Genomic DNA, 13,187 nt, shown 5'->3' with positions numbered 1-13,187 from the left:
GTTATGGGAACGTTAATATATAAGGTATGAGCACGCAGAAGTATAAGTTCTGGACTCGTTATGTATATGCTATCTATACACCCAAACTTGAAAAAATACATAGAAAGTTCAGCATATGCCAGCATTTAAGGAAATTCTGCAACATCAGGCTTACGCTGGGTAAATCGGCAAGGTGTGACAGGGCCCTAAAGAAATACACTTTGAGGATTTGGGGGAACCAAAACTCAACAGTTTTCATTTTTTTTTTTATAAAAAAGGTTGACAACAGGTACAACTAAATGAGCCAACTTAATTTGTTTTACCAATTGATTTTATCATTCTGGTTTCTATTTAGCATTTTCTGTTTAAATAAAGCATTAACAATACGTTACTTTTAGCCCAATGAGTAGCATGAGAAAGCAACCAAGTAAAAGAAATAGAAGTAAAAATGGTGAAAGGCACAAGAAAACAAGAATCAACATCAGCGTTGTTTTTGCCTGGTGAAGACAGTTTATTGGTTTTCTGTATGGATGCAGAGGTTGGAGACATTCTGCTAGACAGGTCAGTCAGTTCAGTATAAGAATGAAATTTATATTGCAGTTATTTTAGATACAAGGCACTGTAGTCCAGCAACTACTCTGTTGTCCCTCCCTTCTCTTGGGCTCTATCACTCAGCAGTTGGTGCTGAATGAGAACATGGTCAGTACAGAGAACAGCTGTCATCTGAGGTTAGGCAAAAATGTGGAGACAACCAACAAACAATCAATATCTTTGAGGTAAATTTTGGGATTTAGTTCCATCTATTTAATTTAACATAAAAAAAAAATAAAAAAACAACAAATAATGTTTTGACCTGAACAAAACTTTAAAATAGCCCTGGAAACAGTGTGCTTACAGTCACCCAAGAAATATTTGGATATCACAATAGATAGAGTTTAAGAGGGTGAAATTGTTTTTTAAATGTCTCAAGGCCATAAACCTCCTGTTTTCATGCACCCTTAATGCCAATTAGATATAAGCTGATTGTTTTATGACTAGTCTCTCAGAGAGCATTTGCATTGCATTAAACTCGACCTGTCATCACTGCAGCAACAATAATATAGTTGGAAATGAACCTTCACAACGGTCTTAAAATACAGGTTGAAAGGAATTTACAATCAGATGAAGGGTTAAAGCCAGAGGGACAAAATTCTTATGAAATCCCAGGGTCTCCTCTTTGGTTAAGCAATTCTATATACTGTAGATAAATGGAACTGAATCCTACTGTTGTAATTGAATAAATATAAAGCCTATCTCTAAAAAAAAGGACCAGCTGTTTGAGCAAATGAGAAGGAAAAAAATAATCTGTGGTGGAATAATACCCCACCAATAATTTATTGGAGATATTAAAAGCTGTTTTTACAAGGGATTCCTAAGATAATTTGTACAGCTATATTTTCTTCAAATCATCATTGCATCAGAATGTCACTTGCTCACATAACTGTTGGGATCTGGAGGTTTGTTCACTTTCTCCTCCAGAGGGCGCACGAGATCTCCTGGAGCATGAGCCGACCGCACCACCTGTCTCTCATCTGCTCATCAGTAGATCCGTACTTAAGGAGGCGGAGGGCTTCACTCCAGTGCCAGAGTGTTTGCCAGTAACGGTTAGCAAGCCTGAGCCAACCTGCCTGTCTGTGAACTCTGACTTTCTGTAAACCAAACCTGATCCCGTTTTTCTCTTCTCTGCCTCCCAGGTTTATCCTGCCTGAATACCTGAAACTCTGGAGAGTTTCTCTGCCGGTGATCTGTCTGCTCGTTCTCAGTAGGACTCTGGAGAGCAGCCTTAGTCAAGTATCTGCCTGCCCGCTATCAGAAGATTACTGGAAGGAAAACTCAATCTGTGATCTGCCTGCACTCAGCAAGCATTGCTTCCGCCTCTGCCCTCAGCCTGCCGACAACCTCTGGACCCTCTAGGTTCTCCCCCTCTGCAGCTCTGCTCCATTTCCGAACGGGTACAGACCTGAACACTCACAACCTGCAAAAGACCTGGACCTCCACTAATCTCTGTGTCCTCCTCAGCAGTGAACCCACTCGTGACCAGTCAAGCCCCCTCTTGGATCTGAACATACTTTGTACATTTATTATTAATAAATCTTTGAACTTTTTCATCTGCCTCCGAGTGTTCTGCATGTGGGTTAGACACATTAATCCAAACATGACAATTACTAGGAGACAATTATGTGTTAGTAAATCCCACATCCTTAATAACTGCCAAGCTTTTTCTGTGATGGCTTAACTGCTTGGATGTTGATGTGGTCTCTTGGGCCAATAAATGACAACTAGGCAAACATTCTTGTAGTTTGTCTAAGCTGGGACACCATTAAAATTTTAATTAAAAAAACTAAAACATGTCATTTTTAAACTGTGATAAGTTTATTGTCTATTTCAGTATCAAAAAACAAGAAAACGTTTGATACTGTATGGACCTGTATCTAATTTTTTTCAGTATTGAAAACAAAAAACGGAGACAAATGTCCATCAAAACACCTTTGAGTTATTAAATATTATCTGTCATTTGTCTGAATAAGCAGATACGCTAAATTGTTTTCAAAAGAATTAGAACTGCCTAATTATTAAAACGTAAACTACATGTGATTGCCAATATTGTTTTTGGTTCAGTTCCAACAGTCCCAAACTTGATTTATGTGAGAGCTATACAATTAAATTGTTTAAGCAGAGCCTGTCTGAAAACATGAGGATGGCTAGAAGGTCTCAAAAACACATCAGTGCATGATCTAAGAAAATAAATTACAGAAGAAACAAAGTAACTTATATCTATCAAATAAAAAAACAATATGCAAGGCTTAAGCACACCAGTTTGAGAGCCATCATACTATCAAAGAGAAAGCCTGAAACAGTTGTGAAGTTTCCCAATGGTGGCAGGCACAGCCAGTCACAAAATATCCAAAGGTAGAATGTGAACATCTGTAGGATTCCTACTGTAGGTCTCTGTTCAGCACTTAAGAATAAGAAAGGGTCCCAAACAGAGTCCCATGAAATGACGCAGAGGGCTACTATTGATATTCACAAAACTATCTTAAAAGAAAGTATTCATCCAGTATAAAATTTAAGGAGGATTTAAGAAGAGAACAGGGCACACCTTGAGATGCATTGTTGACCTTAAGGTGAAGTGCAAAAGTCAAAGGTTTTCTTATAAGGTAGCACCAGCAAAACCACCCCTGAAATAAATTTAAAAACACAAAATTAGAGAAGTGGACTGCATGGTGGTGTAGTTCGTGGTGCTGTTGCCTTGCAGCAAGAAGGTTCTGGGTTCTTGGCCCAGGATCTTTATGCATGGAGTTTTGCATGTTCTCCCCATGCATGCATAGGTTCTATAGTGGTTTGGGGACTCTCACTTTCCAAAAACATGACTCTTGTGTCAACTGGCTACTCTACATTGTCCTTAGACATGAGTGTGTGGGTGCATGGTTGTCTATCTTTGTGTTTAATTTTGTTTCCCTGCGACAGACTGGCAACCTGTCCAGGGTGTACTCCGCCTCACGTCCACAGACTGCTGGAGATAAGCACCTGCCCCACCACAACCCTGAGAAGACCAAAGCAAGAGAAAATGGATGGCTGGAGAATTGGACAAGCCTAGTCAAAGTCTAGATTTAAATTCAATTGAGATGCTGTGGGATGAAAAATCCACAATGTGGCTGAATTAAAAGCATTATGGAAAGAAGACTGGGAAAATATTTCTCCAGTCATTTAAAATTTGAGACTAATGGCCAATTATTACAGCTACTTGATGGCAGGTGATGCCACCAACATTGGCTCGATCAGTTACTAGGATTAGAAGACAACTACTTTCAACAAATGGTGTCATGTCTGCAAGGATATATTTTATCAGGGGTCTGGCTGCTGACCCTCACTGACAGTACTTTTCCCCACTTAAATACCAAGATAACCATGTTTTATCATTTTTTAGGTGATTTTCTTTTACTAACGAACAGAGGTTATATATAAATCATTAAACAAGAATAGACAAAAACATTTCTATTGTGAAGACTCAGGAAATAAACATGGGAAGGTACATTTTTCTGATATACCAGCTTTTATTTTATGCTGCTTTTATTTTGAAAGGCTTCAAATACACTTGCGGTTTTGACAGGGCAGGACACTTCACAGTGCAGTTCTGCAACAAAAGGATCCTCAAATTGCAGGTCTGTAGCTAGACTCTCTTGTATATTTTTTCCTTTCTTATGATACAATACTGTTGGTTTATAAACTGAAAAATACCAGTACAATAAGAAGGAATATTTGGAATGGGAAAATCACATGATAGTGCTGTCTGTTGTTCAGAAGCTAGAAAAAAGAAATATGATATTAAAGATATTGGAAACCGGGCCTGTCTAATTTGAGAATTACCACCATAGTTTTATCTGTTCTCTCACCGCCTTCATCTTTAACACATTACTACTGCATGCAACAAAAATTTTGGCTCTGAGATGACGTTTCATATAAGAAGTGGCAAGAGTTCATGTCTACTTCTCCTAAACATGTTCAGTTGAAACGAAAATTACATGTGAATCATGTTTGATGCCTAACAAGCTAAAACACTGGATTTTACTTGAAAAAGATCCTCACTATTTCTGGTGGTCCTGTGCAATATGGTAATGCCTCTCCTGTGAATTGGGAAGTGCAAAGGCAGAAAATGGAGCTCACTAAATGGAAGTGAGAGGTGACTACAGAAAAAGGAGAGGGGCAGTTTCTCCTAGAATGTGATTAGAACTTTTGCTCTGCACCTTGAGAGCTCGTCTTCACCCTCCGTTTTTCACTCTAAGCCCTATTAGGAACTCACCATGGTGCTCAAATACCCTCCTCAAGCTTCTGACTTGATGGATTGTGCTAGGATTTAGACTGATACTCTGCTTTAGGGAATAAATAATTACTAATGCCATGGGCCCCTCTTTGTAGTTCTAATCTTAAAATGAAATGAGCCTGGTTTTACCACATGGTAAAAAATAAGTGTGAATTAGCGAAGACTAAGTTTTGCCTCTCTGTATATAAAGCTCACCTCCATACAAGCATATAAGACCAAACATAAATCCCATCAATTGAGCTTGATGAAATCTTATGCCTTCCTTATGCTTAAAAAAAAAACAAAAAACAAGTTTGTTTGTGGCAAGTGATGAAGAAGATCGCTTCAAGCAGAAAGATCATCTGAAACATGGAACTTTGGACAGAGCCATTGACTGAATACATTATTCAAGAGGTTAAGTTAAGGTTAGATTAACAAGCTCTGAATCATTTTCTACCGTCCACAGCTGCATGGACATCCTGCCCTTCTCTGCCTTTGAGTCTCCTGCTTATGAGTTAATTTTTAGCCAAATCTGAAGATGGTGCTGCTCCCTCCACCTTTCACATGTTTGTCTCTAAAAGTCAAGTGAAAAGGCAACTGGAGAGATTGAATCGTAATAAGCCACCAGGCCCTGATGGTGTCATCCCCAGAGTCCTGAGCAGCTCTGTGGGAGAGTTCAAGTGATGTCGAAGACCTCCTGCCTTGTCCTAGTACCAAATAAGACTCATTTCACAGTCATCAGTGAATATTGACCTGTTGTTCTGACATTGTACATCAGGAATGTCCTGGAGAGACTTCTCTTGGGCCACCCTATCAAACAAACAAACAGCTAGCGGGACCCTCTTCAGTTTGCTTCTCATTGTGGACTTGGAGTTGAAGATACCATAATCTGCTTAAAAAACCCACCATCATTTGTACAAGGCAGGCAGCACTGTGAAAATATTTTCTTTGATTTCTCCTGTGCATTTAACACAGTTCAACTAGACTTCAGAAGACTCGGTTGGAAACATAAACTATTGCCTGGATCAAACACTTCCTGACAAACAGACTACAATTTATTAGACTGAAGGGTTACATGTCTAATCAAGTAGTCAGCAACACAGGAGCACCACAAGGGACAGTACTGTCATAATTTCTTATTACTCTGTACACCTCTGACTTCCAGTATAAGGGAGAGTCATGTCATTTCTAGATATACTCAGATGACTATGCAGTCCTTAGGTGCATCAGAGATCGACAATAAGTTAAGAGCAGAGAGCTAGTGAAAAGTTTTGCGGTATGGTGTGCAGTGTTGTTTTCGTCAACGATAAAAAAATTATTTAGCTGACGGTCCTTTTTTTCATGACAATAACGACAACTGAAAAACCTAAACATGGATCTTTGATGATTTAAACATGACTAGTCATAGTTATAAGTTTTTTGTCAATCAGACGATACTAAATAAATATTAGCTGGTGGTCTGTCAGACATTTAAAACGCATCTTTGTGCTGTAACCTTTTAGACAAACTAACCAGTATAAACCATGCTGCTGCTTCCTGTTTGGTAATGCCACCCACCTGCACATTCTGCATGACAACAGATGGATCATAGCAGCAGCGTCACAGGAAAGAATAAGCCAGAATCGTCCAGTACTGCACGCTGAACTCTGACAAACTGATTTTCCATCTGTGCTTGTGCAGAAATGCATCTTTGCATGTGTATAGCTCAGAGTCTGTGCTTTATCTGAGTGGTGGCCTAGTGGTCAGTGCATAGACCTTGGCACCCTGAGGTTGTGAGGTTGTGAGTTCAAAACCCTGCCACTCTGGGTCTCTGAGCAAGACCCTTAACCCCCAATTGCTTCCCGGGCACCCCTTAATGGCAACCCACTGCTCCTTAGTGGTTGGATTCCAGAGGTTCTGAGTTCAAGACCCACTTGCACAGACTTTCACTCTGGGCCCCTGAGCAAGACACAACCGCGACACTGCTCCCAGGGTGCCGCACAATGGCGGCCCACTGCTCCCCAGTGGTTATGGGTCAAATGCAAAGAGTGTATTTTGTGGCTTTTTACTTGTGTCAGTATAATGACAATAAAGTTGAAATCTATTCTATTCTATTTATGCATCACACTGATGGTTCGCTCTCAGCAGAATGGCTCTTCTTGCCTTCGCTACTTAATAAACTATATGTGGCTTATCATCCTCAGCCAAGCGTAAGATCCCCTTTGTGTAACTATCAATATTTTATTTCCTCCATCTCACAAGAGGTGATGCTAAATATTCTTTAATTTCTGCCAAAAGGAAACCCTAAATTATATCCAAAGCAAATATTTCATTGCATCATGTTGTACAGCTGAAAAGGTACAGAGATCTTTGAATATTTCTTTCTCATAACTCTCATTTCTGTCTATTCAAATATGTTGTGAGTGTTTACTTGTAATTTCATTAAAATATTTTCTATGTTTCCTCTGAATATTTTAACATTTTAGTTAACATATTACTTTAGTTTAGGTCTGGATTGCGATGGAAATTCTCTAGGTTTTCTATGTATTTTTTTTTTTTATATCAAAACCATGTGAATTTAAATCTTCTTTGACCCCTGAGCAGCAGTAACAAAGGGGAAAATTCTCATAAATGAAGCCAAAATTGCCAAAGTAGAAAGAAGAATGTTTTTGCTCTTTATTTTATTATTATTTTTTTGAGCAATGAAGATTTTATTGATCTGTGTATAATGCATAATTCTTACTAGGTCAGGAAGTGTTTGTTTTCGAATGGAAATGTTACAAGTCTAAAACCATTCCTTGATTGTACATTTTGTTGACTTGTCAGTCTGCTATATTAACCAGTGTGATGTGTTGAACTAGATCTGCTATTTTCAGAGCTTTTTTTATAAAGTAGGGCATTAATTCATAAAAAAGTTTATTTGAATTATATATATCAAAGTAATTGCCAAACAGCAATGGTGAAGTGCATGCAGCATTATATACCCAGCAATTGTAGTATCAAGGCAGGAGATGTCTAGTAAAGAAACGGGTTGTTTTTCAAAATTGTAAAGGTTAACTTTTTTTGCAACATACAATTGACTAAAACTAGACTAAAACCTTTTTAAGTTTTAGTAGACTAAAACTGACTAAAACCATCATATATCCTAATCACTAAAATGCAACTACGATTAACAATGGTTTTCGTCCTGAAGACTAACACTAAATCTAAAATGGCTGTCAAAAACAACACTCATGGTGTGGAAACAATCATCTGTTCCTGAATGTCAACAAAACAAGGGAGATGATTGCAGATTTCTGAAGAAACAGGCACAAGTAGAATCCTACTATCATCATGGGAGAAGAAGTGGAGAAGAGGAGGAGTATAAATAGCTTGGTGTTCACCTGCACAACAAACTCGACTGAAGACGCAACTGTAAAGCTGTCTACAAGAAAGGACAGAGTAGATTGTACTTTCTAAGGAAGGTTGGGTTAGAATTTGGAGGTCAATCTGATATTCAGTAAGAAGTTAATATTGCTACTGAAGGTATTGGTTTCATAGTTTAATGGTAAAAAAGTATAATTGATTTGATGAAACATGTTCCCTCAGAGGGACTGAGATACCACTGGCATTCCAGTCCTGATGCGCTTCCTATTTGACACTGATTGAGAACTGTGATTGGGATCAATGTGAATACTAGAGAATCTTTAAATATAGGGGAAAAAAAACATATCTATTCTCTCTGGCAGTGCAGCAAGCTGGTGTTTCTCACTGCTTAGCACCAATATTTTCCATTGTGATCCGTTATCAAATTCTGCAAAATTACCTAACCAATCAAAATCTCTGAGATTTTTCTGTTAAGAAAAATATCAGGATGATGCTGGACTAAACTATTGCATCAGAAATTTAATCTGATGACAAGCTTTGACACTGCTGCTAATACATGATTGTCATAATTGACTACCATTCCAATAGAGCATTTTTTTAATCCTCCCCCTGGTCTCTCTTTGCTCTCTTGGGCATGTAGCAGGCTAAAAAAAGTCATAGGGTTGCAGTTAGTCATATGTGTAGTTGTAAACATTTAAAGTCTCTCCATTGTCTGAAGTAGCATTACCATCAATTGTTTGCTACTGCACTTCCGGTACCTGTTTTAAATAAAATATACAACTAAATTTAATTCAAAAACCAGTTCATCACATGAGGCTCTAACCTGCAATTTGCTTGTTAAGTGGAATTCTTGGGTCCTCTACCCATCTCTGTTTGTTAACTTTGTAGGATTCACTTCTTCAGATTAAGCATACACAATCATAAAAATGACTCATTAAATTAACAAAATTTAATTGATGGCAGTTTTTCTGTACAATACAATTTTGTTAGCTGAAGCAAATCCACATTTATCTGTATGGTGTCATTTTATGACACCATACAGATGTGTGTCTATTTTTAAGATACTTTTAAAAGGCAATAAATACATTCACCAAATTCGAATATGTTTGGTTGGTTCAACTTAATAACATCCAATTATGTTGAACTATATTTGTCCCTTCATTGAATTAAGTTATGTTCAACTAACTCATAACATTTAAATAGCTCAATAACAAAAGAATTGGTTTTATCAAATCAATTGTATTCACTTTTAGAGCAGAAACAATTTGTGTTAACAAACATGCATTCATGTCGAATGGTCATAAAAACCTCAACAAAGATAGAGATGCCTGTGGTCCTGGATCTTGGCTTTAAGATAACTTATGGGTGTAGACTTGGCCAACAACTAACTCCACTATTTCTTTTAGATGTAGAATTACCTGCCATACTGGCTCATTCTTTGGCACAAGTGGTCTGAAAATTAAAGGAAGTAGTTTTAGCAAGGACCAATTTTCCAGAGCATTGCAAAGTAACCTAAAATTTCCTTTCCTAAAAGGTCCTTGTAAGCTCACAAGATGGCGTCCTAGTGAACTCAAGAATGTAAGTTTACATTGCATCACATAAAAAATGTCTATACATATTGTGTTATATCAATTAAATATTATTAAATAATTCTGGAACAAATTACTTAAGGTATTTTGAATGGTAAGAAATTGTGTCACCTCAAAGAGGGCCTTGAATATTTTTTTTATTGCAGCGACAGTAGATATTCAGTTGCATTGTGTCTTTGACTTTGCAGCAATCCCTCACACGAAGCATTCATGCACCAACAGTGGAGGAAAATTTGTCTTTTAACTGTAAGGAAACCTCTAGCAGAACACGGCTCCGTGTGCCTTCTGTCAAGCCTGACTGAAAGTTCAAGGAGACAGAAGTAGCAAAAGGAGCATAGAGGCACTGATCCATAAATACTTTTCGTATAAAAGGCAAAGTTAAACTAGCTCTATAGTCTGTCTAGGAAAGAAACAATTATACTGATTAACTTTAAGCTGGTCTTTATGTCAAAGAAAAATCTGTAAAAACGGTAAAAACTAAGCCAATAACTGTCTAGGAGAGAGACAGGGTGCTCACAGACTAAAATTGGTAGCTGGTTTCAGGGGAGATGAGCCTGATAACTGAAAGATTTTCCTCTACTTCTAGACATTCCAAGAACCACTAGTGAAATTGAAGATTGATAGCAAAGTGCTTTGAGAGGAACATAAGGAGCAATCAGATCCATGAAAGATAGAGCTTTGTTATTTAGGGGTTTATATGTAAGAAATAGGGTTTTAAATTGTGTTAAATTGTTGTCTGGATCTAAGAAGAAGCTAAAATATCCTTTTGGGTCGGCTGAAGACTATTAATTACACTTTGTGGACTTTCTTGAAGAATAGAATTACACTAGTCCAGCCTTGAAGTAATAAATGAATGGACTAGTTTCTCAGAATCAACTTTGCCCAAGATGACTCAGACTAAAAGAGATGGAAGAAATAAATTATAAAAACCTCTTTGACATGGAATTTAAATAACAGGTTCAAAAATAATGCCAGGTCATCCTTATCTGAGTCAAATTTAATACCATTATGATGAAGTGACTGACTAATAAGCTTTTTTTTAAAGACTCTGGTCAATAGAAAATAACTTCTACTTTGTTTGAGTTAAACAGCATACATTTAAATTTATCCAGGTTAATACATATGTAATGGGAAGAGGTGGGTAGAGTGCAAAACATTTACTTTAACATTTAATCTAAAGCAAAATTATAAAGTAATACTTCAGTAAATTACTCAAGTACTGAGTAATTATTGGCTTAAAACATCTGCTTTAATGTTAAAAACTTTGTAATTAGACGATAAGAGCTATTTACAAATCTTAGGATTACTATGTATAAAATAAAAGAAATCTAATAAATAACATGATGGAAAAATAATAAATATTTACAGCAGAAACACTTTTTTGCACATCATTTTGTTAAAAGAGCATTATTAACCAATTGTTACAAAAGCTAATAGGAAATGATAAGCTCCAGCTACAATATTTACTGTTTTTTTTTTTTACTACATCACCAAATAGTTTCCCATGGTAAGCAGAACAACCAGTAAAAGCAGCATTACTCTCAGTAGAATATTACTGAAGTAACAGTAAAAAGTACAATTAAGTAAAACTACTCCTAAAAGTACATGTTAATCTAAAAAAATACTCAAGTAAATGTAACTTAGTACATATAACTAGTCACTAGCCACATGTTGTAATGGTTTAGAAGTGGAAATGAATCCCATGCTGTCTGATCGACTTTAGCTGTAAAACCAAACTGAAACTAGAGGCTGATAAATTGATCCAAATATAGAAAATATCGATCCCAAGTTTGTATCACTGTCTGTCAATATTAGTGTAGTAAGATCAATACTTAAATAGAACTTTTTCAAAGAGTTTTGTTCGTGAATGTGTGAATGACTGAATGTAGTTTAAAGCGGTTTAGACAATTCCTCTGACTTGATGAAGAGCTATATAAGCACAGGCCATTTACCATTAAGCTATATACATCTTTCCATATGTGTAATAGCTCACCGCTTCTTTTTCTTTCTCTGCTGCTCACTGCCCCTCCCCTCCTTGCTTTACCAGTGGACAGAACTGAGGACAGGAGAAAAGTTATTCATCTCAGTTGGTGAACAGCAGACACTTTTCTCTCTATCTTTCAACCCCTTCCAAACTATGCTTGTCTATATATGTAATGTGCAGGTGTAATTTGCTCTGTTTGTTTCCTTACAATCCACAGTGTGGCTTGCCTTTACAGCATTTGCTTTGATGAGTTTTTGTAATGACTCAGAACAGAAGGACCCAGTACTCAAAGCGAGACAGACAGTGGGATAATTCAAAGCCTTTATGTGATGATTATCCATGTGAGTCACTAACAGTTTAACAGTTTATTCCATCGCCAGAGAAAGAGGTAGGATCCAGCCGTTGGGCTGTTAACAAGATGTGGTGGGCGCCGCCCAGAATGTCCCAGATGCTGCAGCCCCCAAGAACATGCAGGGGTCCAGAGCCAGGTCAAGCAAACAGGTCAGAACAGGAAGGCTCAGAGGTTTGGGGGTCAAAATCCCAGTCAGGGATAAAGATCAGAACAGGAACAGGGTGGTTCAGTGTTCCAGGAGTCCACAAACAGTTCAGGCAGACTTTACAGATGGGAACAGGCAGGCTCAGTGGTTGAGAGGCAGAACAGGTCAGGATCAGGAAATCACAAACACCATGGTATGCTAAAAACCCCTCTCACCAGTGAGATCAGACAGGAACAGGCACTCTCAGTGGATGAGAGGCAGAACAGGTCATGATCAGGATATCAGAAACACCTTGGTACACTAAAAACCCCTCTCACCTCTGCCCCCCGAGAATGAGATAATCTGGCTATGATAGCGGGATGCAAGTACCTTAAATAGAGGCAGAAACAGGTGGATCAGATGAGTGGTAATGAGCAACCGGGAAGAGTTAGACAGTTGAATCGAATGAGCAATTGAGCCAGAACATCCGTAACAAGATCATCACAGTTTTAACATGTTTTTTAACGAGAAAATACACCAGAAAACATAATCTGTGTAACTAGATCAGGATTATAGTCATACTAAAATAATCTGTTCTTGTTTAGAACTGCCGTTCTAAAGGTTCTCTGCAGTCAGTAAGGCTGTAGGGGATTTCCCCTGCAGTTGGAAGCTGCTAAAAGAGAATCTAAAGTGTCCTCTTTAGGCTTGTAGTTAAAACTGCACGTACCAGAATATTAAATTGAATACTTTTTCAATGGCAGGATTTGTCAATTTTAGGCAATGTAGGTATTTTTTATCTGTTTTGCACAGTTCAGTAAAGATTTTTTACTGGGGTAATGATGATCAGATCACTTTCTTGTACTTGTACATAAAAATGTCTTTTCCTCTGCTTTTTGAAAAACCCATATACAGAAGAGTGTATATATTTTTATCTTTTTTTATTTTTATGTTGGTTGGTTGTGTATATATATATA

General features: G+C 37.5%; 1 pseudogene; it reads left to right on the top strand.

The window, feature by feature from the left end:
- The window catches only part of LOC107086361, a 36,875-nt pseudogene that overhangs the window by 19,263 nt on the left and 4,425 nt on the right, over positions 1 to 13,187 (top strand).

Source organism: Cyprinodon variegatus, unplaced genomic scaffold (assembly GCF_000732505.1).
Source record: "Cyprinodon variegatus isolate N-32 unplaced genomic scaffold, C_variegatus-1.0 Scaffold150, whole genome shotgun sequence".
Lineage (NCBI taxonomy): Eukaryota > Metazoa > Chordata > Actinopteri > Cyprinodontiformes > Cyprinodontidae > Cyprinodon > Cyprinodon variegatus.
This window is presented reverse-complemented; position numbering and strand designations above follow the sequence as displayed.